Source organism: Homarus americanus, unplaced genomic scaffold (assembly GCF_018991925.1).
Source record: "Homarus americanus isolate GMGI-L3 unplaced genomic scaffold, GMGI_Hamer_2.0 scaffold37049, whole genome shotgun sequence".
NCBI classification, from domain to species: domain Eukaryota; kingdom Metazoa; phylum Arthropoda; class Malacostraca; order Decapoda; family Nephropidae; genus Homarus; species Homarus americanus.
Window position 1 is genome coordinate 355,151 of NW_024731829.1, and position 27,951 is coordinate 383,101.

The 27,951-nt window shown below is 39.4% G+C and overlaps 1 protein-coding gene across 1 annotated transcript in view; it reads left to right on the forward strand.

The window, feature by feature from the left end:
• Positions 1–5,719: 5,719 nt before the first annotated feature.
• LOC121867841 overlaps positions 5,720–27,951 on the forward strand; it is a 94,371-nt gene continuing 72,139 nt past the window's right edge. Inside the window, exon 1 of the mRNA XM_042367959.1 lies at positions 5,720–6,257. The gene's annotated coding sequence lies outside the window, so the exon portion shown is untranslated. The remainder of the gene's footprint in view (positions 6,258–27,951) is intronic.

The following is a 27,951-nucleotide window of genomic DNA, read 5'->3' on the forward strand; positions in this document are numbered from 1 at the left end:
TGTGTGTGTGTGTGTGTGTATAAAAAACCCGAGAGACGTATTATTATTATTATTATTATTATCATTATTATTATTATTATTATTATTATTACAACCCCTCCAGCCTCTCCTCCAAACACATATATATTGAGTTACCATTCATCATTTTCCTCTTTGTTTTCAGCCCCGTTTGAACTGTCAAGAAAACATAATATTTCTTCACAACAAGATCTATAAATTACTGTTGACTCATGGACAACCAATCGGGTAACCTGGACTTGTTGTTTTCCAATTACAATCTCCCAAGGCCAAGACTCTCGTATAACTCGTTGTTCTTATTGGTTAAATGTTCCCGCGCAGGTGTTCTTGTTGGTTGAGTGGGTGTATAGTTCGATAATCTATCACTAGATGGCGGGGGTATGCAGTTTTGGAGACTTTACACGTATTGTTAAGGCGAAATAATTTGTCTGTTGTTGTAGTATTGTTGTAAATGGTTAGTAGTAGTAGTAGTAGTAATAGTAGAAGTAGCAGTAGTAGCAGCAGCAGTAGTAGTAGTAGTAGCAAATATGTTGAAGGAAATCTGCCGGGATGTCATGGTAGAACCGACCCTCCTTCCATTGGATGGTGAGATCTTCCAACATAGGACTTCAAACACATCTAACGAAGCCCGTGTGGACGTCAGTGCTCGAGGATTCTGGACGCGGGGACAGCGAGCTTTCTTCGACATCAGGATTTTTGATCCCATGGCCGCATGTCACCGTAACCTAGCTCTCGATGCTGCACACAGGAGGAACGAGAACGACAAGATAAGGGCATATGGGGAGAGAATTCAAAACGTTGATCAAGGCAGCTTCACTCCTCTAGTGTTCACAACCTCTGGTGGGATGGGACCAAGTGCAAGATGCTTCTACGCCAGACTCGCGGAGATGATCTCCGAACAGAAGCAGCAGCCCAGAAGTTTCGTTTCAGCCTGGATGAGATGTCGACTGTCTTTCTCTCTCCTTCGGTCGGCTTTGCTCTGCCTCAGGGGAACGAGAGCTTCTGCCCCAATTCCGACAACTGCTGCAGATATCGACTATGAGGCTACAGTCACTGAATGCCGCATAGATCTGCGGCTCAACTAATTTAACACAGTTAGGATAGCTTCTTATGTATTAGGATATTTAATATTAAGGTAATTAAATGGTGGCGAAGGTGTGGCTGTTGGGGGAGGCTGGAAGCCACTTAAAAAAAGTAGTAGTAGTAATAGTAGTAGTAGTAGTAGTAGTAGTAGTAGTAGTAGTAGTAGTAGTAGTAGCATTTACCGAGGACTATATGCTGATCGGTCTAGTTTCATTATATGTTTGTTTGTCATTCACGTTCTTTACTCGTACTCAAGCAACGAATATTTCCATGTCAGTTAAAAACATATATATATATATGGTCAGTCTAGTGTGTGTGTGTGTGTGTGTGTGTGTGTGTGTGTGTGTGTGTGTGTGTGTGTGTGTGTGTGTGTGTGTGTGTGTGTGTGTGGTGTGTGGGTGTTGGTGTGTGTGTGTGTGTGTGTGTGTGTGTGTGTGTGTGTGTGTGTGTGTGTGTGGGTGTTAGTGTGTGTGTGTGTGTGTGTGTGTGTGTGTGTGTGTGTGTGTTTGTGTTTGTGTGTGTTTGTGTGTGCGGCGCTACTGACTCTTTCATTACCAGACTCGTACTAGAAAAAAATATTAGTTTACTTAAAAAATAAAAAATAAATAAATAACTTTCTTTCTTGGAGATCAAATTCATACGGGCGAAAAACAAACCAATTTCTGTCACTTACCTGTCCAGTCGCTATACAGGTGTAGACAGACGATGACGGAACCTAGAAGAAAATCAATTACATCTTGAGGAATATTAAAAATTTACTGATTGACGAGAAAAAAATATATGTGTGTGTAATTAGATAAGCGAACGAGCGTAGGATAGAGTGAACGAGCGAAGGAGAGAGTGAGCGAGCGAAGGAGAGAGTGAATGAGCGAAGGAGAGAGTGAACGAGCGAAGGAGAGTGAATGAGCGAAAGAGAGAGCGAATATAAGGGAAGGAGCATATATATTTTTTCTGATGCCGATTTATAAAACGAATCATTCTCGTCATTCCCATAATTCTTATCATTCGCATCATTCTTATTATTCTTATCATTCCCATTATTTGTATCAATCCCACCATTCTCGCCATGCCCATCATTCCCATCATTCTCACCACCCCCATCATTCTCACCACCCCCATCATTCTCACCACCCCCATCATTCCCATCCGTATCATTCGCCCACGTCCTTCCTGTCACCTCAACACACACACATTAATTTCACAGTGATTGAGGCCGATCATTCTACCCACATAAGCCAAGGAATTATAATATGACATTTAACTTGAGTCTCGTCCCCACTGTTGACATTTAAAGTTCATGCTTGATGATAATTACAGGTGTGAATTTTCTTTATCTCTCTCTCTTTCTCTCTCTCTGTCTTTCTCTATCTCTCTCTCTCTGTGTCTTACTCTTTTTTTATAGCTCTCTCTCTCTTCTATCTATCTATCTATCTATCTATCTATCTATCTATCTATCTATCGTGTTCTCTTTATATATCCTAACACAACCAGGTAAATCACATGTAATTATTATTTTTTTCACAGGTAAGAATACATTAGATAATTAATTACTGGGAAATTATTATGAAACCTCCCAGTCTTCTCCTTTTAACTTCCCTCCATTATCATCATTATTATTGTCATTTTTGCCATTATTACAATCATTATCATTATTATTATCATCCATTTCATTATCGTCATCATCTTCATCATCACCATTCTCATTATAATTACCATCATCACCACCACTATCACCATCACTACCATCGCCATCACCATAACCATCGCTACCACTCGCAACACCACTATCACCACCACCACCACCATCGCCACCACTATTAACACCACTATCCTCATCACTATCATCACCACCATCATCACCACCACCATCATCCTCACCACCACCACCATCATCACCACCACCACCATCATCCTCACCACCACCATCACCACCACCATCATCACCACCACCATCATCCTCACCACCACCATCATCACCACCATCATCCTCACCATCACCATCATTACCTCCACTCGGAAGCCATGGTGTCAGCTGTCGCACGCCTTAACGCGGATCATGAAAGAGCACCACTGCAGGCAAAGGGGGAGAAGGAGGAGGGGGATGAGGGGGGAGAGGGAGGAGAGGAGTAAGGAGGTGGGGGAATGAAGGAGGGAGAAGAAGGAGATAGTGGGGGAAATGAAGGAGGAGAAGAAAGAAAGGGAAGGAATGGGGAAGGGAGAAGGATGGAGAAGGAAGAAAGGAAAGGGAGGGGAGGAGGAGGGGAGTAAAGAGGTGAGGGAGGGGGAGGGAAGAGGACTTGAGGGGAAAGATGACGATGAGGGGATAAAAGAGGTGAGGGAGGGGTCGGAGGGGAAGAGGACGGGGGGGGAGGGAGGGGGAAGGGAGGGAGTGGGCCACGCATTTCTTCTGGCGAAAACACGTTATGTCGAGAGGTTGAAGCAGAAAAAAAAGCCAGGCGCTGTCGATTGCTCGTGCTGGCGCAGTGATCTCTGGTGAGGGCGTTCTTATAGTTATGTCATATATTATATTTATAGTTTAAGCTTAACCTTATAAAACACAGGTATGGGATGAAAGGTGAGAGAGAGAGAGAGAGAGAGAGAGAGAGAGAGAGAGAGAGAGAGAGAGAGAGAGAGAGAGAGAGAGAGAGAGAGAGAGAGAGAGAGAGAGAGAGAGAGAGAGAGAGAGAAGAAAGGTGAAAACATCTAGTCGCATGTGTCGAGTGAGTGAAATGTTCGTGGTCGTGGTAACCAAAAGTCAAAAATCATCATCTCCATAACGCTCTGGGTTCTCTCTCTCTCTCTCTGTGTGTGTGTGTGTGTGTGTTTTCGTGCATGGAATAAATATATTACAAACAGGTGAAGTAGATCTGATTAAACTTATCTGGGACCACCTGAATATTAGGCCACCTCAGCTTACTTCACCTCAAGACTAACCTAACCTAACCCTTCAAAAGGCATTAAGGTAAAAATCACAAGAAAAAAATAAACTAGGTGTGTCTTATCTCCAGGTGATTCCTTAGCAGACAGGGTTAAATGTATTCCAGACAGACAGACAGACAGAAAATTAAATAATATATATATATATATATATATATATAACTTCCTAGTAAAAGAAAGGGTCACTGAACTGAGTCAAAGAGCGTGACAGATGACTTTTAATATGATAATAAAAAGAGATTGACAAATATTATTAATCCTTACTAAGTTACGTGTAAAGGGTAGGAATTACCGTAGAGTACTTTAATAGGGGGATACCATGTCTTTGTTGTATGCATGTATGTATGTATGTATGTATGTATGTATGTATGTATGTATGTATGTATCAACACAAAACATAAAAAATAAAAAATTCGACCTAAAATGTTGAAAAAATCCAAAGAAATAATACTAAAATTAATTATAAAACAAGACTTAACCTAACCTAACCTAACCTAACCTAACCTACGACTCACAACTCATGCACCAAAAACCCACCCAAAAAAGAGACTAATTTCACCCTTAATTATCATCATTCTTACCTAATCTTGAAACCAGCTGAGACATTGAATTAAAATAACCTAACCCATCTGTACGAATGCTAAAGACATCTCCCAGACAAACAGACATGGAATTATACCAGATTGCAATATCCGGTCTTCCCCCTTTACCAAATGAGAATAATAATATAAAATAATAATAATATCAGGAGAGCAAAGAGAAAGAATAATATATATGGGTTTTATATAATTTTTTATACGTTGGGCCGAAATATTATTATATGTTACACTGCTCTCTATATTAATTATAAACTCGGGGAAATTAATTACTCGGGTAATTTCAACAGGGGAAAAAATAAAGATTCAAAATACTATGGGGAATATATTCTCATGGAGCATTATTAAATCACATATTTTTTATTTTTTTATTTAGGGGGGAGAGAGGTAGAAGTATGTCATGTAAGTAGACTATATCATGGTATTATTTATATTTCTTTTTTTATATATACATTGGTTTTTTTTGGGGGGGGGATTCCTTTCTGACCGAGGCTAGGAAGGTTACGTGGTGGGTGGGGAAGAAAACTTGAACTAGGGATAAAAAAATATAGGTAATTAAACACTGACTAGATGGCAGTTGAAAAGAAGAACTAGGGATAAAAGAAATAACTAGGGGGAAAACATTTAAACACACACACACACACACACACACACACACACACACACACACACCCCTTGACTCATTACAGTGAAGCTGGACGTAGAGGCTTATCAAGGCTTCACGTGTACAGGTTCACGGTCTATAATACTTAGTGGAGTTATTGCTCGACTGTGTGATATCTCCAGCCCCGAGCGACCTGGATGCACCATCACGGCACCTCAATCGTTGTTGTCGTCATTTTCAGTTTGTAGGTCGGAGAACAACTGGCAGGGTTTTATCTTTTGGTCAGTTGTCGTGTTGTGGGTCGGTGCATGAACATGTAAGGCTGGTCACAGGAGTCAATAAATCATGCATCAGATTTGTTATTCTTAAATTTGTGTATGAAGAGCGAGTAGGATATGTTAGAGGCGTGTGTCTGGCACCGTGGTGCAGCTGGCGGACGCGCGGGGGCCCAGCCACAGCTCTCCAGTTGGACTGATGTCGCGGAGAGGGTGGGTGGTATACTAGCCTGTCCTCTCGCTCCCTGCGTCCACTTCGCTTGGTGAGGCGAAGTTCGGAAGTGCTCCTGTATCAAACTTTCCAAGATCGGATTGATTTTACAAATGTATCACATACTTGGAAAACATATGACGTTGTTAGGCTCGATACATTGTAAATATTACACAGAAAATCGCTAGTTAAAGTTAGGTATCGTCAAGTTTTAGCATTTGTGTAGAAGTAAGAGTTACAATTATCTCAAGCATAGAGAGAAGTTTGGTCGAACTGCTGGACCAACAGATAACCTTCACTCTGAGCAGCACTGACAGAAAATATAAAGTATACTCAAGTCGTAGCTCCTGAATATTAAAAAAAAAATACCCTAATACAGCCAACTTCTGCCTAATATTGTGTAATATCACCAAACGCTGATTCCAAGAAACTGAATCTCAGAATATAATGGTGACTCTTCAACTGATCACTAAGTGGACATAAACTGAATATCCAATCAAATGTTCATACCTTAATCGACGACGTCAACTCAGGTAAGACAACTAATTAGTACTCAAACCTTTTAAGGCTGAGTGTTGACCTTTGCATGAATGATCAATAAAGGAAATTAGTTTTATACCTTGATGGATTTTTTTTTCAAACTGTTTTTATTCTTTTCAACCAACCGATAAATGAGAATAATTGAGTTAATTATTTACCCTATGAATGGAATGTATTTTTTCCATTCGTTTTTTTTTTAGACTATAGTCAGAAATCCCTTAACTATTTAAAGGCAAAAAAAAATCCCTATTATTTTTTTGTCGGATAAGACCACGAAAAAAAAAATCATATATCAGTATAAAGAAGATTTTTTATTTTTTTTTATTTATTAATGAAAGAAGTTACTGTGTATTTACCCTCAATATAAACACGATCATAAATTATACTTGTATACTATAACATTCTAAAATCTTAATACCTATAATTCTACCCTCGTTATCCCAATTATACAGCATTTTAGTATGCATCGGTATCATTTTGTGATATCTGTAGTTCTGTACCCATATTTGTACCCGATATGTTCTGGGGATGTGACATAACCGATTACAGTGCTGCTGAATGAATACAGTCTGTGTATCGGTATAGATTTTCGGTACTGGAACCTGGTATTTATGCATCAGTATCACCCTGAAATATCGGTACTTTTAACCTGATATTTGCATATCGGTATCACCACAGTGTTCCGATACCCGTAATTGTACCTGTGTTGGTGATTGACGATACAGTTACAGCAATTACGATTCATTGTTCCCTTGAAGAACTCGACTACGATAACCCGAGCCAACAGTATACGATATCTCAAGTTCTGGATTCTTAACTTTTTCCCAAATTACGATACTTAAGGGACGAATTTTAAACTGATCTTACGATAACTGACAATACCGATACGATAGCTAGAGTGAAATAACAAAGAAAGAGATGATAGCAGATGTAAAAGGACTCTTAAGATTGTAAAAGAGTTGCGATAGCTAGAAGGAAGAACTCTTACGGTAAAGAGAATTGTATGTTACGATAGCTAGAGTCAAGAATAGTCACCCCACGATAAAAGACTCAACTTAAACTCTACTTACAATACCTAGAGTAAAAATTAAAACCCTTACTCCAAACTTACGATTCCCGGGTAAGAGTTACAATACCTTGAGTGAAGATATCGTAATGAGGTAGAGTTACGATAGCGGTGGAGGGAACACAGTGTGAATATACATGAATGAACACCTACTTTTACAATTTATGAAGAGACGGTAGTCAAGTACAGTGCTGGGATTCACTTGTTACTTTGAACTTACTGTTTTTGTCTTCAACTTAAGCTCAAATTACGATAACAGTAATGTAGAAGTTTTAGTTAGATATAAAGTACTTTGACCATAAATTCGCGATTAACCAAATTTTGTTCAAAGTTAAATGGGATCAAGTGAAGATTAGGCACCTTAGCTTATTTCACCTGATAATTGATTACCCTAAATACTTAACTAACCTAACCTTACATAACTTAACCTAACCTAACCTAACCTAACCTTACTTAACCTAATCTAGGGTAGCTAATATTCAGGTAATCCAAGAATATCACATCCCTTATACTACAAAGCGTTTCAAAAACAAACAGTATTTTATCTAATTCAAAATAAAAATCCGTATTTATAAAGTAAAAGATGTAAATGATAAATGATTAGAATTCCTAATTTTTTTTCCCATTCATCTCTTACCTGATTCCTCATTATAATTACATAGGACTCACTTCCCTGGATAACTCGTATTTTAGCCAGAGGAAAAAAAATGACAAATTGTAATGGATGATAATATTTTAGATACAAAGCTATTAGTCTTTTGTTAGTAGGATGGGAGATGTAGTGTATGTATGTGTGTATGTGTGTGTGTGTGTGTGTGTGTGTGTGTGTGTGTGTGTGTGTGTGTGTTTGTGTGTGTGTAATAAAATTCGCAAAGGTGTATCCCAATGCAGAGAAATCACACACACACACACACACACACAATGCATTCTAACCTACAATTAACATATCCGTCTCAGTACCACAAGCCATAACATTAAAAATATCGCCAGTCATAATTTACGCATCACACAAGAATAATATGAAAATAAATCCAGGTTGTGATAAAAACAGCATATTATTACGTCATTGAGGTAGGGTAGCGGTGACGTCAGTGTGTCAAGGTAGCAGTGATGTCAGAGTGCCAAGGTAGCAGTGACGTCAGTGTGTCAGGGTAGCGGTGACATTATCAAAGTGTCAGGGTAGCAAAGACTTCAGAGTGTCACGTTAGCCTTGACTTCAGAGTGTCAATCTAGCAGTGACGCCAGAACCCAAGCTAGCGGTGAAGTCAGAATGTCAAGGTAGCGGTGAAGTCAGAATGTCAAGGTAGCGGTAACGTCACAGTGCCAAGGTAGCGGTGATGTTAGAAATAAGCTGCCGAACAAACCCTTTCGTGAAATAAGCTTAGTATATATAGGTGAAAACGGCGTAGGTAACAATCTTTAGGTAAAAATAAGCGGGCGAACAAACCTTCACATAAAAATAAGCTGGCGAACCAACCCTCAGGTAAAAATAAGCTGGCAAACCTACCCTCAGGTAAAAATAAATTTAGGTAACAAATTTCCATGTGAACTAAGCTGATTCAGGTGATGTAGCAAAATAGACCCTCCCCCCCAAAAAAAAAAATATATATGTAGATTATAATAAAACCTGAAGGAATATTTTACCATATGCAAATGAGGTAAAGAGATACAATGGAATTTTGCTCCTATTTATATGATATTTGTTCCTGAAGGCGAGGGAACCCAGATAAGACACGACTCCTGAAGCGGAACTCGTTTATTGTATTTGGAATTATAGGGATGAGGTTTTTATAATGACGTTTCTGCGTGTTTTCTTGGTATAATCTGTAGGTTATATAATTTTTCCTAGCCACCTTGAGTACGATGGGTTATCTTTTTGAGGATGATGGTTTAACACCCTTGAGTTCGATGGTTTAGACGCTTGAGTACAGTAGAGTGGTTTAATCTATTGAGTACGATGGTTTAGCCACTTAAGTACGAGGGTTTAGACACTTGAGTACAGTACAGTACAGTGGTTTAATCTATTAAGTACGATGGTTTAACCCCTACAGTACGATGGTTTAACCCCTTGAGTACGATGATTTAGCCCCTTGAGTACAATAACTTAAACTCTTGAGTACATTGTTATCTTATTAAAAGGAAAAAGATTTTGGTACTCAAAGGATTTTAAGTTATTGTACTCAACGGGATTTCATATTCACTTGAGAAATGTAGATGTAATATTGATAAACCTGAAAACGTGTCCATTAAATCGGGATCAATGTTTTATTAAAAAATCTGAACACATATATTCATAAATCTGAGCTAAAAAATCCGCAAATGGCAAAAAAATAAAGAAAACATTCATCTGGCACACACACACACACACACACACACACACACACTACACTACACTACACTACACTACACAAACACAGGAATAAAGTATAGACCATCGCCAGGCGTAGTTGAATTCTCGTGCTGGCGTTGTTAATCAGGGTGCATAAATGAAAGCGAGGAGAACCCAAACTGGACAGAAATTACGACACTCGGTTCTAAGCCCCGTTGAACTGGCAATCACATTACAGCAGCTAATCGTTCACTCATTTTCACGTCGATGGTCAAAAAAGCCTAAATCACGCTTCGACACAGAGATGGATGGACGGATGGATGGATGGATGGATGGATGGATGAATGGATGGGTGGATGGGTGGATGGATGGATAGTGAGAGAAAGATGGATTACTAGAGAGAGAGATAGATGGGTGGATAGGATAGACACAGACGGATAGAGATAGAGACACGGATAGTTAGTGAAAGAGAAAGAGAGAGAGAGAGACAGACAGACAGAGAGAGAGAGAGAGAGAGAGAGAGAGAGAGAGAGAGAGAGAGAGAGAGAGAGAGATATATTAACAATGAACATTACACAAAAGGGGAGGGGGAGGAAGAGGAGGGGTTGACGCAAGACCCTCTCTCCCCTCCCTCTCCCTCTCTCCCCCTCTCCCCTCTCTCCTCCCTATTCCTTCCTCCCCTATTCCTCCCTCCCTTCTACCCAAACCTAAAAAAAAAGAGAAAATAACACGAGAAAGAGTAAAAAAAAAAAAAAAAATCACGCGGTAAAAAGCACACCCACAAAAAAAATAAAACACTTCCTAAAACTCGACTGACACGAGAGATAAAAAAAAACTTGTCGGTTTTATATTTGTGTGAACTGGGTTTGTGGTCGGCTACTAAGAGCCATAGGAATTTCTCTCTCTCTCTCTCTCTCTCTCTCTCTCTCTCTCTCTCTCTCTCTAATAATTGTACGTAAATCATGAACATGTTATTTATTATCATCCATCACGGGAGTAGATAGATGTAATATAATAAATTTGAAAAAAAAAATGCAACATATACAGTTCTTGCATATCAAATCCTAAGAGTATGATGAAAATTATACAACGACACTAAAATACTATAACATAATACAGCCTTTTTCCACGAGTGCATGAGTGAAGAACCAATGAAGAAAAAAAACGTTTATTCTAACTTCGATTCAGTATTATACCTAAAACTATCTACATTAGTACCTATCTTGTTACTAACGTTGTAATGAGGCTTAAAAAAACGTATCTGAACGTTTTTTGTCGTTATATAGTCTGAGTGGAGTTGCTATTACACTAAAAATACGTTTAATCACATTCTATTTTTTTGTGTCTGAATAAGTGAAAGTGACGATATCACGAGAGAAAAAAACCGGCTTTTATCTTTTCATTTTAGTGTCAAAGTGGATGGCAATAATAAAATCCCAGTAGCACAATATTGAGTAAAATCACATTGTAGTTCTATTGTAAAATCCCAGTCGAACAATTATATAGTAAATCCCATTAACTTATACAATAAAGTCCTATTCCTAGTTATAGAGTAAAATCACATTGTAGTTCTATTGTAAAATCCTAATAGAACAGTTATATAATAAATCCGCCCTTAAGCACAAACTTTGGCTGAGTGATGGTGATAATATTACACTATAAACTTTGGGAAGTGGACGATAGTGTTGATACCTCATAAACGTGTTAAGACTTTTCCAATTCTAATGTCTAAGTTAAAAGTACTTATTATACAGCAACAAAACTTTTATCCATCTTAAATCATATAACCTAATCCAACCTAACTTAACCAAATCTAACCTAACTTAACCTAATCTAACCTAACTTAACCTAAGCTAACCTAACTTAACCAAATCTAACCTAACTTAACCTAATCTAACCAAACTTAACCTAATTCGACTCACCAGGGGTCAACATTCAGGTGATTTAAGTAGATGTGTGTGTATATATATAATCTTAAGCCAGTGTGATGGTAGTGGTGGTGGTAGTAGTGGTTGTAGTGGTGGTGATAAGGAAAGACGGTAGTGGTAGTGGTAGTGGCAGGTAGCGGTGATAGTGACGGTGGTAGTGGCAGTAGCAGAGAAGGCGGTGGTGGCAGAGGTGACACTTACACTGAGAAAGTTCATAGGCTTTCCATTTTATTGTGTGAGTGGGCAGTAGCGGTTCTCTTAACACCAGAAACGTTTATAAGCTTTCTCATTTTATTACTGGAGTGTGCGGTGAGAATTTTTACACACAGGAAACGTTGATTCATTTTTCATTCATTTTTCATTTCCGTTTGTGATTGATGGTAAACCAGTGACAATATTAAACCCAAAATATTTATAAGTTTATGTGTTCAGTCGTGACCCTTACACCCAGGAACGTTTATAAGTTAAAGTGTTCAGTAGTGATCTTTACACCCAAAAACGTTCACTTATATCAAAAACGTTGATATAAACTTTTCATTCCATTATCTGAGTCGAAATTAATGACGCTCCTAGACGGCAAAAAACGTACGTAACCTTTTCCTTTTAACAAGAGAGTAGGAGACAGCGAGAGAGACAGTGAGAGAGACAGTGAGAGAGACAGTGAGAGCATTACATCAGAAACCTTTATAAACTCTTCATTTTAATTCCACGATGGAGCATAATGATCCTATTACATCAAAAACGTTAATAACCATTTCAATTTAATATCTGGATTCAAGATTATTAATTAGCTAATACACGTTTATACGATTTTTATTCTATTATTTGCATGAGAGATAATGATAATATTAAACCTCAAAAAACGTCTCTAATCTTTTTTCTTGCCTATGTGAGACAAAAGATATTCCCAGTAATAATTTTAGTATTATCAACCTTACATTTCTTAATGTTTCATTGAGCGGTTATGATGATATTACTGGATAAACTTTTACACGGGTTTTACTTCAACATTTAAATGGGTGATAGTGATGATATACGCCCCCCAACTCCCCACACTCTCCCCACCCCCATCCCTCCCCCCCCCGACCCCTCCCTCCCTCTCCTATTCTCCCCTACTCTCACCCGTCTCCCCTTTCCTCCCCTACTCCTGCATCCCGTCCTTTCTCCCTCCCCTCCCCGCCTCCACTCATTTCCCCCACTCCCACCCCCTCTCCCTCCCTCTCCACCCACTCAACACACACAAAAAAGAAACTTAATCACATTTCCTTTTAGTGTCCGAGTGAACATCAGTAATGAGTCATCAGCGAAGCCTTTATTCACATTTCAATTCAGTGGATGGTATGGATGCTATTACAAGGGGGCGTTTGATCACCTGGCGTTTAAATACTTCGTGGTTATCTCACCTGAATATTAATCACCCTAATGATACCTGGGTGATGTTAGGTTAAAGTAGGTTTATATTTAGGTTAGGTTTGGCCACGACAAAAGGATGTAACCCCTTTGACGACGATGATATAACCATTTGGCTTATATAATTTAACCCTTTGACGACGATGATTTAACCCTTTTATAACGATGATTTTTTTACCCTTTGACGACGATGAATTAACCCTTTGTCTGCGATAACTTAACCCTTTGACGACGATGAATTAACCCTTCATGACTAAATGATATAAAAAAAGAAACAAGAATAAATTTGTGCAGACATTAGAGAAGAAGGGGAAAAAAGCTTAATTAAATCCTAACTTGTTTCCTTTTGGTTCATATTTGATTCCCGCTGTTGCAATACAAAGGTGAGAGGGAAAAGTATTTGTCAGGTGTGTTCTGACATTGATTTTGAATATTGTATGCTAGGAACTGGACAGGTATATATTTATTTTTCAGTGTGTTGACATTATTTTTTTTTTTACCTGTTTTAAGTCATAGCAGGAAGGGAAAATTGGTGTTTATTTAACCAGTATTGACATTTAAGTATTATTAATTCAAGAGGGAATACTAATGGTTTTTTTTTATATATCTGTTTATATTGCTCTTGAATTGCTCTTAGCTATAACATGGAAATAGACTCCCCCTTATCTAGTGAATATTGTAATTAATTCTAAACTGCCCTTGAGTTAGAGTTGGGAGAGGATACATCGATTAAATACCTGTTTATAATAATATCCCTATATTATCATTTATCATTTACACCGAGACGAATATAATTAACAAGATGCTTTCAGGTAAAGGTAGTAATTTCACTGCGTCTGTATTCTGGTTCTGTAGACGTGCACAGTTAAGCGTGTTGTTCTAGACCAGGTGTACCCCCCACAGTCTACAGCTACAGGTATATATACAGGGTGAGCATAAAGTCTTTCCCTGATTACACACATTTATTATACAAAACGTATGCTAGGTACAAACATACAGTTTATTGCAGCTTAAAATATGCATGAAAAAAAAATCTTCGAGATGGGATTTTTCATACTCAGGGAAAGACTTTATGCTCACCCTATATATATATATATATATATATATATATATATATATATATATATATATATATATATATATATATATATATATATATATATATATATATATATATATATATGTATTGACTGGGAAAGGTCAAACTAGCATAGGGTTTAATGCCGACGTCTTATTCACAACACAGTGAGTCCCCCTTAATCCCTTGAGTACGATGACTTGATCCCTTGAGTACGATGACTTAATTTCTTGAGTACATTGACTTGATCCCTTGTGTACAATGAGTTATTCCCTATAGTACGATGTCTTAATCCCGTGAGTACAATAAATTCCACCCTTGAGTACAATCAATCACTACTTTGACTACATTACCTTAACCCTTGGAATACGACGAATTACCCCCTTGAGAACAATTAACCACCCCTTACCTATAATACCTTAACACCTTTGAGCACGATGACCAAAAACACAAATCAATACTTTTAAATACACCCAATGAAAAAAAATTATACATTGAAAACTAAATAAATCCACTGCTTATACAAATTACCATACAGGGGAAGTTATACACGAGTTATTTAAAATGATCGTAGGAGTTACTACAGATTGATAAAGGGAGAATTCACCTTGTTTCCTTCCTGTCTAGTCACTTGAACGACTCTGTATAAATGCATAGTAATCATTCATTGACCCCAGAGAGACAGATGATTGATTCTCCAGGTTTGGGGAATCAGGTAGACCAGGTGAATCACGTCTTGCGCATTATCTTAATTATACAGGTGTAGTGAGTGAACTTTACGAGATTAGAGTAGGTTATTTGGTGGGCGGTTTGGTGGTTGTGAATGATGATAACAATACTACTACTACTACAACACAACAACAACAACAGCAATAATACTAATACTAATACTCTCTCTCTCTCTCTCTCTCTCTCTCTCTCTCTCTCTCTCTCTCTCTAGTAAATGCCTATAAAATCTCTACGTACGAATGAAATTTCCTTCGTAGAAAAACACGAGACCTTTATACCAATGAATAAAACACACAATGGTCTCAGAGAAATTTTTGTTTTTTGTTTTTGATTCTTCTCTTTCTGTTTTACTTTTGTTTTTGTGCTTTCTCTTCGTCGTGACAGAAATTCTAAATGACATTGAAACTAAACACACACACACACACATACATACACACACACACAGTAAAACACTAAACGATGCTTGAATTTATTTTTATTTCACTTCTTTCATCAAATTATCTTTTATATTTTTTTCGTCTGTTTCTTATTTTTGTTCTCTTTTCCTAACTTTTTTATCTACGCTATTTTTTTTATCTTTTTTAAGCCACATCTAGGAAGGGCTAAGGTCTTTTATTCATAGGATATTCAGCGATTCCCTCCTACCTCCTTCCCCTCTCTTCTTCCTCTTCTTCCCTCTTCCTCCTGCCTTCCTCCTCGCCTCTCTCCCTTCTCTTCCCCCTCCTCCACCCTTCTCCTTCGTCCTCCCTTTCCCATCCCTCCCTCACCCCCTCCCTCTCCCTCTTCCACCCCCATTCCCCTCCAACTTCGAAAACTTTCGCCTCATTTGAATTAAAAAAGAACAAGAAAGTGAATTTTTTTAAAGTTGTTGACGTCAGATTCTCTCCCTTCTCCCTCGCTTTTTCATGCCCCCCGCTCCCTCTACTTCCCCACCTCCTACTCCCTTCGCTCGCCCATCCCCCACCACCCTGCCACCACCCCTGCCCCCGCCTGCCCTGGTCCGCCCCTGCCTGCCCTCCTCAGTTTAACGACCAGAGGCGGACTGTTTAGAAAATTTGCATAATGGTTCACATTTAACTTACTATACGACGGCTCCCCTTTGTTCATGATCGGTTGGCTATATGATGGCTGGGCTTATGTGTGTGTGTGTGTGTGTGTGTGTGTGTAGGTGGGTGTGTACAGTACCAGCATACAGTCAATTTATTACATTGCCGAACACAAACTAACACAAAAGTCGCAACTAACAGCCAAACACCCACTTAAACACTCAAAACATAAGGAACCACAACAAGAAAAACACAAGATTAAAAAAAAAAAAAAAGATGTTATTCAATGTGTGGCTTGTTACGTGTGTTTTATTGACAGTAGCTTGAACTGCTGAAGTCATAGTTGGGGAGAGAAACACTGTCCAGGAAAGTAACAACATTTAAGAGTTGGTGAATGGAGGAAGGGGGAGAAGGTGAAGGAACAGTTGGAGTTTATTCTATCCAATACGAGTAATTTTGTTTACCTTTGTGTGTGTGTGTGTGTGTGTGTGTGTGCCATTCATTCTTATTTATTGTTATTGACTTGAGTACTGATGAATGTTCAGTATGTGTAAGCTCGCTATAAATATGTATACTCTCTCTCTAGTATTCCTTCCAAGATTTAAACAAGCACCTTTCACTTGCACACACTTAGGCAAACTTTGGTAAAATACTTATTCTCCAATTCCCTGGCCTCTCCACCAAGGTTGTCTCCTGCAAATATTCTGCACCTTTTAACACGAACTAAACCTTTTATATTCACCACCAAAGCAACCATCGTTAAGAACACCACACAAACAAACACAGACACATATGCAAACATACATACGCACATACATTAACACACACACACACACACATTAATACACATACGAGTAGATATTCACATGCATAAACACACACACACACACACACGGACAACTCCAATTCTTCCTCACTCACACGCCCACACACCTTTCCCTTTTCACCCACCTACAGTACCTCGCCTATTATCTATTCAGATAACTAAACAACCTCAATATAAACCAAACTACCTGTACTTGTATTCTATATATTTTTTATTTTGTCATATTCGGAAAAATACAAATCTATAAACATTCTTCTATTTATTCACTCCAAAATTTATATGATTGAGTCTGTTTAACCTCCTGACGAAATTTCACCTACAGGAGGTTCGGATACCTACCTGAAGGGGAAGTATAAATTAAGGTGTTGTGTAGGGGGAAAATCTGACTCAATCTCTTTTGATAGTCTAGTTGGGGAGAGTGAAGCCGTGTGATATTAACCTTGGTGTGTGTGTGTGTGTGTGTGTGTGTGTGTGTGTGTGTGTGTGTGTGTGAGAGAGAGAAATATTAAAGAGTTATTAATTGACAATATAAAAAGTCGTGTGTCAGTGTGTCGCCACCCGCCAGACGGGATGCACAGCTAAACCTCACGCGCACCACCCGGCCAGCCCCTATAAAAGTCTACGGTCAATGCAACCCACGTTTCACTTACTCTGTTCGCGACGGTCCAACATCTTATTTAATTGATTTTAACATTATTATCGTTTTAAGTGTTTGTGTGTGTGTGTGTGTGTGTGTGTGTGTGTGTGCGTGTGTATGTGTGTGTGTGTGATAGATAGATAGATAGATAGATAGATAGATAGATAGATAGACAGGAACCCATCCACGTCACCATTCTGTCGATATATAGCGAACTGGGAACGCTTCTTTACAGCTCACTTAAGCTACGACACAAAATTGGCGACATAAGTGGAACTGAAATTGCACTGCGACTCTAATGGTTGAACGGCGAGGTAAGAAAAAATATCGTAATAGTAATGACAACGCATACAATCACCTAACCTGGCATAACATCACCTAACCTAACCTAACCTAACGTGGCCTAACCTAACCTAACCTAACCATTGTGATATTGTTAGTACAAGACTGATCCCATTACAAACCTGTTAATAAATTAGAGCCTTCATTTTCCTCACCCTAGCTCGGTAGAATAGTGAGTCAAGATAAGTTACACCCAGGTACTCCTTCCACTCCTCCTCCTACTCCTACTCCAGTAGCAGCGTCGGGATTAATGTGAAGGTGAGCTGGTGCTGCCATCTGACGGCCGGCACCTAGCTCCCACCACCACCACTCTTGCTCCTGCCTGTTGTCTCACCATTCACCTTCTCTCTCTCTCTCTCTCTCTCTCTCTCTCTCTCTCTCTCTAACCTCGCCCACCTACAGCTGCTGCCATCTGTTGCCGGTTGTCTCATATCTCACTCCTTAAGTGCTCGTCGGATACCAGTGTCTTATCGTTATGTGATAGGATGTGGACAAACATTCTGTGTGTGTGTGTGTGTGTGTGTGTGAAGGTAATGTCATATATAATAACGATTGTTTTTGCAAGGTTAAACCCGCATTCATAGAGCTGACTGGCACTTCCATTACTGTTAACCCTTTAAAAAAAAAAGCTAAAAAAATTAAGTAAAAATAGGTTTTAATCTCCGACAGTTACATTAAACGTCATGAACTGTCGTGGGAAAAAAAAGTGTCTTACGTTTTCTTTCATGAAGTGGAGATTGGTTGATTAAGGTTAGGTTAGGTTAGGTTAGGTTAGGTTAGGTTAAAGCTCATAGTTACTCAGGTAAGATATTATGGCACCCCTCTGGCACAAGCTTATGGCTCCAGAATGTGACACAGGTATTCACCGGGATGTGACACGAGCTTATATCACTAAGGTGTGATTATGAAGACAGATTATACCTGAGTCACGCTTCACCTTTTGTTCCTCTCTCTCTCTCTCTCTCTCTCTCTCGTCCTATTGCACCGTAGAATAAAAATTACACAATCTCGATAAAATAACAACACAAAAAAGGACTAGGATAAAATAAGTAAAAAAAGAGAGAGAGAGAAAGAACGAAAAAGAGGGAGAGAAAGAAAAAAAAGAAAGAGAGAGAAAAAGAGGAAGATTAATCCTTATCCCCACCAATTTCCCCCCGACCCCCTCATACAAAAATACACAAATATAAAACACACAAAAAGGATAGATTTAACAAAACAAAATATACCAAAAATACATAACCTAACCTAACCTAAACCTAAACCTAACCTAACCTAACCCAAACGCTCCTTACCTACGATAACAATAGGCTACCTCCGTTTTCTTTTCAAGGGGGAACTTTTATCACTGGGTAGAGAAAGACATGAACGTGGTCAAGAGTCATTGTAGACTCTCCTCAGCCCATAAAAAAATTATATATACATTATTCTAAGCTGAAATGTGATTGAGTGTGTGTGTGAGAGAGAGAGAGAGAGAGAGAGAGAGAGAGAGAGAGAGAGAGAGAGAGAGAGAGAGATTTAAAGTGGGAGACATAAGAGTAAGAATAGTGGTTAGGGAAGACAGACAGACAGACAGACAGACAGACAGACAGACAGACAGACAGACAAAGGAGAGAGAAAAGATAGATGGTAAAGGGGAGAGAGCTAGAAAAATCAATGGAGAAAGAGAGAAAGATACAAAGAGTGTGGGATTTAAAGAGAGAGAAAGAGGGCGATAAAGGTGAGGCAAGTGGACAAGAGGAAGAGAGAGAGACAGAGAAATCAATGAAGGATGAGATATAGAGACAGAAAGACAGACACACTGATAGACAGATAGACGAGAAAGGAGAATAAACGGAAACAGTCAATAAGAGAAATAGAGAGAAACAGGAATAAACAAGCAGCCAAAAAGACAAAGCAAAAATAGAAAGACGAAGAAACAGATAAACAGACAGAAAAGAGAGACAGAGAGAGAGAGAGAGAGAGAGAGAGAGAGAGAGAGAGAGAGAGTCAGTGAATAGAATAAAATAAAAAGAATGAGAATGAGTGACTGAGAGAATAGAAGAAAAAAAGAAGACAAAGCAAGACAATAAGAGACACACGGGCAAGGAACAGAAAGATTGAGAAGAAAAAGAAGAAAAAACAACACCAAAGAAAGCGGAAGGAAGAAAATCTCGCAATAGACACATACTTAAAGCGAATAATGGCCAATAAACACAAGACTATCTGTTCCTGTGATTAAATAGCGGAAGTAATCAACCAGGTGTTAATTACAGGTAAGATACGCCAAACCCTAAAGTTAATGTACAGGTAGGCTGGCCCAGGTATATACGCTGAGGATATATGACACATAAATATTCTGAGAAATAGATAATCTAAAGTATATGACACGTATAAATCTGGGAAATACATCATATAGTTAGAGATATATTTAAAGCTACGATAATGTATAGGTATACTTAGGATATATCAGACACCTGTGCTATAAGGTATGAGTATATTCTATTATATATAAAGTGTATATGACATTACTTCCCCAGTTTAGGATTGAGAACTAAAAGCCCACGCGCACACACTCCCACTACCTGGCGTGAAATATGGTTTATCTTGACCAATTTTCTCTCTCTCTCTCTCTCTCTCTCTCTCTCTCTCTCTCTCTACCCCTGATTGTTTATTCAGTGAACACATTGCAGCTTCGTTTCTTGGACTTGGGAGTTCCTTAGTGCTTCGGTTTTGCTTGAAATGTTGGACGTTTTCACCGTAAAACATTTACTTGAGTTCGTTCCCTCTGAATTTTAATCGTGTCTCATGAATAGTTTCTTTCCGTCTCTCTCTCTCTCTCATCTACTCATGAGTGAACTGTGAGAATTTCCAGCAGATATAATATTTCACACTGAGAGACTATACTGGCTATTCCCCAAGGGTCACACTCCCTCCCTCTCCTATTTGTTCTGTTGATGTGCGATGCATTTCTGGATTCCTTAAAAGAGTGAGTAAGAGAGAGGAGGAGAGAGATTCATATATCAGATAACACATTCATGCAACTAACGTCATGGATCTTGCTCAGAGTGGAATGAATTTTGCTTGTGTGTTCAGGATGGTAATTTTAACCTATTATAACCTTATATAACAAAATCATAATGACCTAATCTAACCTAACCTCAGCTAACCTAACTTGGCTTATCCTAACCTAACCTAATCTAACTTATCTTAATATAATCTTACATTTCCTGTGTTGTGTTGTGCTATATTCTGGCCGTGTAGACGATGGTGTTTCTATTATCAATACGAGTAAAAATGCTGACTGAAACACACCACCACCACCACCACACACCACCACACACCACCACCACCACCACACACCACCACGACCACCACCACCACCACCACCACCATCATCATCCGGGGTTTTTATTACCTTGTCAAGATTTACTAAAAAAAAATACAAAAAATAAAATAAATCAATGACTCTCTCCTCACCTTGACAGCCCTGATGACCGAGTCTCCAATATCTGAGAACAATTTATTCTTTGTTTCGATACCACGTCTGTCGGGGTGATTCGGGTTTTGTCAGGGTGATTCGGGTTTTGTCAGGGTGATTCGGGTTTTGTCGGAGTGATTCGGGTTTTGTCGGGGTGATTCGTTTTTTTTTCGTTGGTGATTCGGGTTTTGTCGGGGTGATTCGGGTTTTGTCGGGGTGATTCGGCTATTGTCGGGTACCTGAGAAATTACACAAATATAACCCACTCAAGGTAACACAATTGACGTATGAGGATTATTTTATTTTCCTTTGTTTTGGTTTGTTTATGTATGTATGTATGTATGTATGTATGTATGTATGTATGTACGTATGTATGTATGTAAAAAGAGTCTTCTGGGACAGTTACAGGTCACGGCAAGAGTCTATTAGAGAGAGAGAGAGAGAGAGAGAGAGAGAGACCACCACTACATCCCCTACCATTACTTACACCATCAATAACACTAAAAAAACAACAACCATCAGCCTAAATACTACTACCACCATCAACACAATCACAACCACCATCAATACTACCACAAAAATATAACCATCATTACTACCACCACCATCAATACTACCACCACCACCACAACCACCATCAGTACTACCACCACCTGTCTCTAGCCACCAGGTAAAGGTGTTTTCTAATGACCCTTCTCTATCTTACACTCTTATTAGTGTCCTGTCAGGTGCAACTCCTTCACCTGTCGTATCAATAATGGTATGGCTGATGGGGTGACTGTCTGGTAGGGGTAATGGGAGGGGTAGAGAGGAGAGGGTAGGGGGAGGGAGGGAGGAGGGAAGGGGTGAGGAGGGAGGGCTTCTTCACTATCTGTTTGTCTGTTTGTCTGTTTTTTTATGTCTTTCTGTATTTTTTGGTATTATATCTGTTAATGTCTGTTACTGTCGTCTCTCTCTCTCTCTCTCTCTCTCTCTCTGTCATCACGCAACACCATTGATCTCCTGAGCATTACGCACATTATTATTTTTCTTAATGGCATACGTATAGCTCTCATTAGTAGCCGAGAATGACACGTAACCCATAAACCTCCTCCTCTTGCGTGTCAGTACGTGTGTGTGTGTGTCTCTCTCGTGTGTGTTTGTAATTGTTGACTTTGTGTTTATCATTGATGGAGGTACTTGCTTTTGGGGTTATGTTAACAGCACGGTTCTATTAGCTTGTAATTATGTGTGAATGTTGTGTGGTTGTGTGTGTGTGTGTGTCTGTCTGTCTGTCTGTCTAGTCTGTGTCTGTCTCTGTGTCTGTCTGTATATGTATATGGCCACCAAACTCACACTAAGATACACGCAATCATTAACCACAAACAAAAACAAACAACAAAATATATATATATATATATATATATATATATATATATATATATATATATATATATATATATATATATATATATATATATATATATATATAACAAACACCAAAAGCAATTCTCCCTATAAACAAGACAGATCTTCGCCTCTTGCCTATACAGTAACTCCCCCCTTGGCAGATTCAAACTCAACTACGCATTTTGGAAACCACGAAGGTATGACAATTTGGTTTGGAAATTCTACTGTGGGGAATTTGGGATGACCCTCACTGTATCTCATATCGAGTTGCCTTCAATTTCAAGAAGATTGAATCAGGGAGAGGAGAGGTCACATTTTTATCTGGCCTGAGAGCCTGGCCACCACCACCACCACCACCACAGTGTCGACCTCCTGTGATAGAGCAACACTTGTTAACTATACCAGAGACATGATGGGATGTAGGTATATATAAAGTGATGATAATTTAAGAATGTAATGTCAGGTTATATTATGATACTGGAGATTAGAGGTAGATTTAATTTCTTTCTTTTTTTTTTTGAGAGAGAGAGAGGTCAACCACACAACCACCATCATGCATCGAGGTCAACTTCCTTTGACATAGGATACTTCCGGATCAGGCAAAATTCATCCCTCCCACCCATCCCTAATAACCCCCACCCCACCCCACCCCACTCCACCCCACCCCACCCCACCCCACCCCCACACTTATTCTTCACCAGTGATGAAAGTTGCGCCTCAACACAATACACCCAGATCGACCTTCTCCTCCCGTACCATCGCCTGAGACTGACACAACAGACACATCGCCCACCACCTTACTCCTTACTCCTCCTTCCTTACTCCTTACTCCTTCTTCCTTACTCCTTACTCCGTACTCCTAACATTGAGGTGGTTCACTGCTTTAAGAATTGGTCTCCTTATGCCCGAGTACTTCTCTTCTAATCTCAGTTCAATTTTAGACTCTGTTGAGAATGAAAGTCAAAAGGTAGAAAGAATGGGAGGGGGGATGTAGGGTGGGGGGGGAGGAGATGTGGGATGGTGAGGGGAGGAAGAAGGATGTGGGGAATAGGAAAGTGAAAGGAGGGATGTGGGGAAGAGGAAGGGTGTAAAAGAAAAGAGGGACGGGGAGGGGAGGAGGAACCAGGGATGTCGGGGAAGAGGGGAAGAGGTTGGTTCCTTCCAATGGCCATATGATTTCAGAGTATTGGAACTTGGTGGAATATGAGAAGACGCAGTCACTTTACCTTTCAATCATTGACTGTCCAAGTTTGGTATGAAATATTTTTCGAGTCCGCTTTCTGGAGTGTGTGTGTGTGTGTGTGTGTGTGTCTGTCTGTCAACCTCCTGGAAAGAAACTACACCACTGTGGCCTTACATTGTCAATAATTACACATTTCTCTCACCATTTTCCACAAAGTAAACAATACGATTACTGAAATACGAAAACCAACAAAAAAACTAGTCTAATTATATTCTATCATTTACATGTCTCTATTTTTCCAATCATTCAACTCGTAATATAATAATTTAGACACAATAAATATAAGGATAGACGATACAATAAGCCACGGGGTATAGATTTCTCTGTACTAAAGGGAATGTGTCTACCGAGATGTGATACGTCATGATTAGTTTAGAAGGTAGGAAGGGAAACAGGTGTTTTGGCAGAAATACTTCGTTATCATAAAGGTGATTTGGTTTATGTGTGTGTGTGTGTGTGTGTGTGTGTGATTTGGTTTATGTGTGTGTGTGTGTGTGTGTGTGTGTGTGTGCATAGCGTGTGTAAGGGCATGAGCATATGTTCGAGTATATGCGCCTATGTACAGTAAATATGAATGCGCGTACCTGTGTGTGTGGGCATGAGCGTTAATCATATCACTACCATACCATTTATCTCCCCTCAAAGTTAATCATCAACAACACCTTCCTACTTCCGCCTATTATCAGGGACAATATTTACGTTCTCTCTCTCAAATTTTCCGGAGTAAGAGCGGGATCACAACACCCTGAATGCATTCCTATACGATCGAGTGTTGACATTTGATCGTCTTTTGTCCACATGATCCTCTCCAGCCAAACATTGGTGGGAGGATCAACAGCTGACAGACACGAACTTATTTTATTTATTTTTTTGAGGTTATAGATGAAATACAGAGAGAAATTACGTCTGTCACTTGTTTTTTTTCTCCATTTTATAAACCAAACAAATGGGGTGATATATTACCTGGCTTAAGAGTATCTGAGGTGTAACTTGAGAAATATAATGATTATCAGAGACAGAAGAGATAGAGAAAGAGAGAGATAAAGCGAGAAGATAGAGAGAGAAAAGATAAGCAGAGAAAACTAGGATAGGAGATACAACGAAAGAGAGAATAAGAGAGAGAGATAAAGAAAGAAACAGAGAAGGAAAGAGAGAAAGACAGATAGAAAAAAGAGAGAGACGTTATATCATTAGATGGGAGTGTATTTACGACTCCTCTTGCATAAAAAGGCACCTCTGGGTAAGTCATGTGGGTCAGGGTCTCTGATATTTAATTCAAAACCTGTGTTAAGATAAAATACTCAACGCATGACACGGGGGAGGAGGAGATGGGGGTGGTGGGTTAGGAGGGGTGGGGGGGAGGGGGGTGGGGGGTAGGAGGGGGGGGTGGTGGGGCCCTGCCTAACAAAATTTCTTAGGGTCAGGGTCAAGTCGGAATAGCCGTGACAACCAGAAACATGCAGGTGAGGAAGGTCATGGCTACCTGGCTCACTTCAGAATAAGATTGGGAAAGGTTGAGGTTGGGTTGGGTTGGGCTGGGTTGGGTTAAACTCAAAGGAAGACTTACCCAATAGGTAGGACAGGACCTTCCACTCTCCTGGGTCAGATTTGAGAGTATTGACCTCCTGGGTTCATCAGCTCCAGGCAGAAGTGATGGGCCTTGACTACTAACCAGGGTTCCCACAAAGCAAAACCTGGAATTCTCCAAACTAATTCGAAAATTTCCTGAGAATGAATAATTTTTCTTTAAAAAAATATATATATCTTAATTTAATTATTATTATTATGTATTATTTTAGTTTTTTTTATAACCTTTGTGCATAAGAGCGCACTCTCTCTATCTCTCTCTCTCTCTCTCTCTCTCTCTCTCTCTCTCTTTGATACACGCGTCAGTAGTCAGTAAATTAGTAAATTACTTGTAATGGAGAACTGTATTGTTTTAGAAATAATGGCTCAAATAAAGTCTTAAGCCTTTATTATGAAAATATATATTCTTTGGTAATAAGTATATGATTCACTAACCACTGTTAAACTTAATGGATTTGTAGTCTTTGGAATAATAAGCAAAGGTCCTTTCATAATCATCAAATTTCCCGCAATTTCCCCCAAGATTGCCATTTCCTTAGTGTAAAGGCCTGGGACTTAGGGATAGAAATCCTCTTACCAGCCTAATCAGGATCTTATGAAAGGAAAGTCAAGAACCATGGTTTTCCGAGGGATAAACAACCGTTCGAGATTGACATCTCTTTACTATAAAAATATAACGCAAAACTCTAACACCACTCAACAAACATCAAATAACAATTACGGGAGTCAGACAATTATGAGAATCAACAATTAATGGAATCAAACAATTAATGGAATCAAACAATTAATGGAATCAAACAATTAATGGAATCAAGCAATTAATGGAATCAAACAATTAATGGAATCAAACAATTAATGGGAGTCAGCAATTAATGGAATCAAACAAACAAGAGAATCAAACAATGAACAGATATTTCCTACGGCAGCGGATGGTTCTGGAACGCTGTGATCCACTCTCAGGGGAGAAGGTCCATTCAGCTCCTCACTCGAGCGACAGCGGCCGATGTCTTGATACAGCAGGAGAAGCACCGGGGCACAGACGGTGGAGATGAAACTGGCGGTCGTGGCAGCCGCGGTAGTGGTAGGTGTCCAGAGATTGACAGTCGATAGGTGAAGGTCTGGGGACACAGCCCACGAGTCCAGAGCCTTTGATGAGAACACCACCAGAATTTAGAAGAACAGCGGGGAGGTGTGTCTGGTTTGAAATCTGGGTAATATCTGCCGGTGACACTGTTAGCAGTGACCTACTCACCTCCGCCCAACCCTCCTCCCAAGTGGGAGTCACGCCAGCAAACGAGGGAGTGAGCAGCGGTAACGAGCAGGAAGATCGTTGCCGCCCTTACACTTAGATTTTCCTTTTTCTCAAAAGTGGGAGCCCGGCCTGCCGGTCCGTTCCGGCCTCTCGAATCACCTCAGACCTCACCAACGAAGGTTCGCCCTAAGAACACGTGAACGGTTAAATAACAATTTGGCCACACTACCAACTTTCCTCACTTTACACTCTTACTACTGTAAATTCTTACTGTACCTTTACAGGTAGTAGGTAGTAGGCAGCTATCAAACAGGGAGGTACGACTGCCCGGGAAGATATTGGAAGCATAAAGTGATGTCTAATGGTAGACCCTGCTGCCATATATCACCAAGTCTCAGGTTTATGATGTACCTTTCTGCCTCATTTACACAAAGTTGCAGGGTTTCAATTGTTTCTCTTATTTTGACACGGTACACGGTCGCAACGCTACAAAAGAGGTACATGGTCGCAACGCCACAAAAGAGGTACACGGTCGCAACGCCACTAAAGAGGTACACGGTCACAACGCCACTAAAGAGGTACACGGTCGCAACGCCACTAAACAGATGACCGGTTACAATGCTTCAAAATAGATTACCGGTCCTAGCAATGCCCCCCAAAAAAAAATGGTCATACTTATATTATCATAACATACCACAAACGTGATATGATATGATAATAACCTTGTGGGGACTAACTACAAGTATGACTGACCTAGATTAACAGCACACTCAGTGAGGTCAATTTAAAATTTGACCGTTCAGAAATATTAATAATGAAGTTGGAATTTTTAAATATAGTAAAACTCTGGCTCAGTTAATTACTGTAGTGATGAGAGTTATATGTAGTGATGATGGATGGTGTTATATGTAGTGATAATGGATGGTGTTATATGTAGTGATGATGGATGGTGTTATATGTAGTGATGATGGATGGTGTTATATGTAGTGATGATGGATGGTGTTATATGTAGTGATGATGGATGGTGTTATATGTAGTGATGATGGATGGTGTTAACTATAGTGATGATGGATGGTGTTATATGTAGTGATGATGGATGTGTGTAGTGATGATGGATGTGTTATATGTAGTGATGATGGATGGTGTTATATGTAGTGATGATGGATGGTGTTATATGTAGTGATGATGGATGGTGTTATATGTAGTGATGATGGGTGGTGTTATATGTAGTGATGATGGGTGGTGTTATATGTAGTGATGGATGCTGTTATATGTAGTGATGATGGATGATGGATGGTGTTATATGTAGTGATGATGGATGGTGTTAACTATAGTGATGATGGATGGTGTGATATGTAGTGATGATGG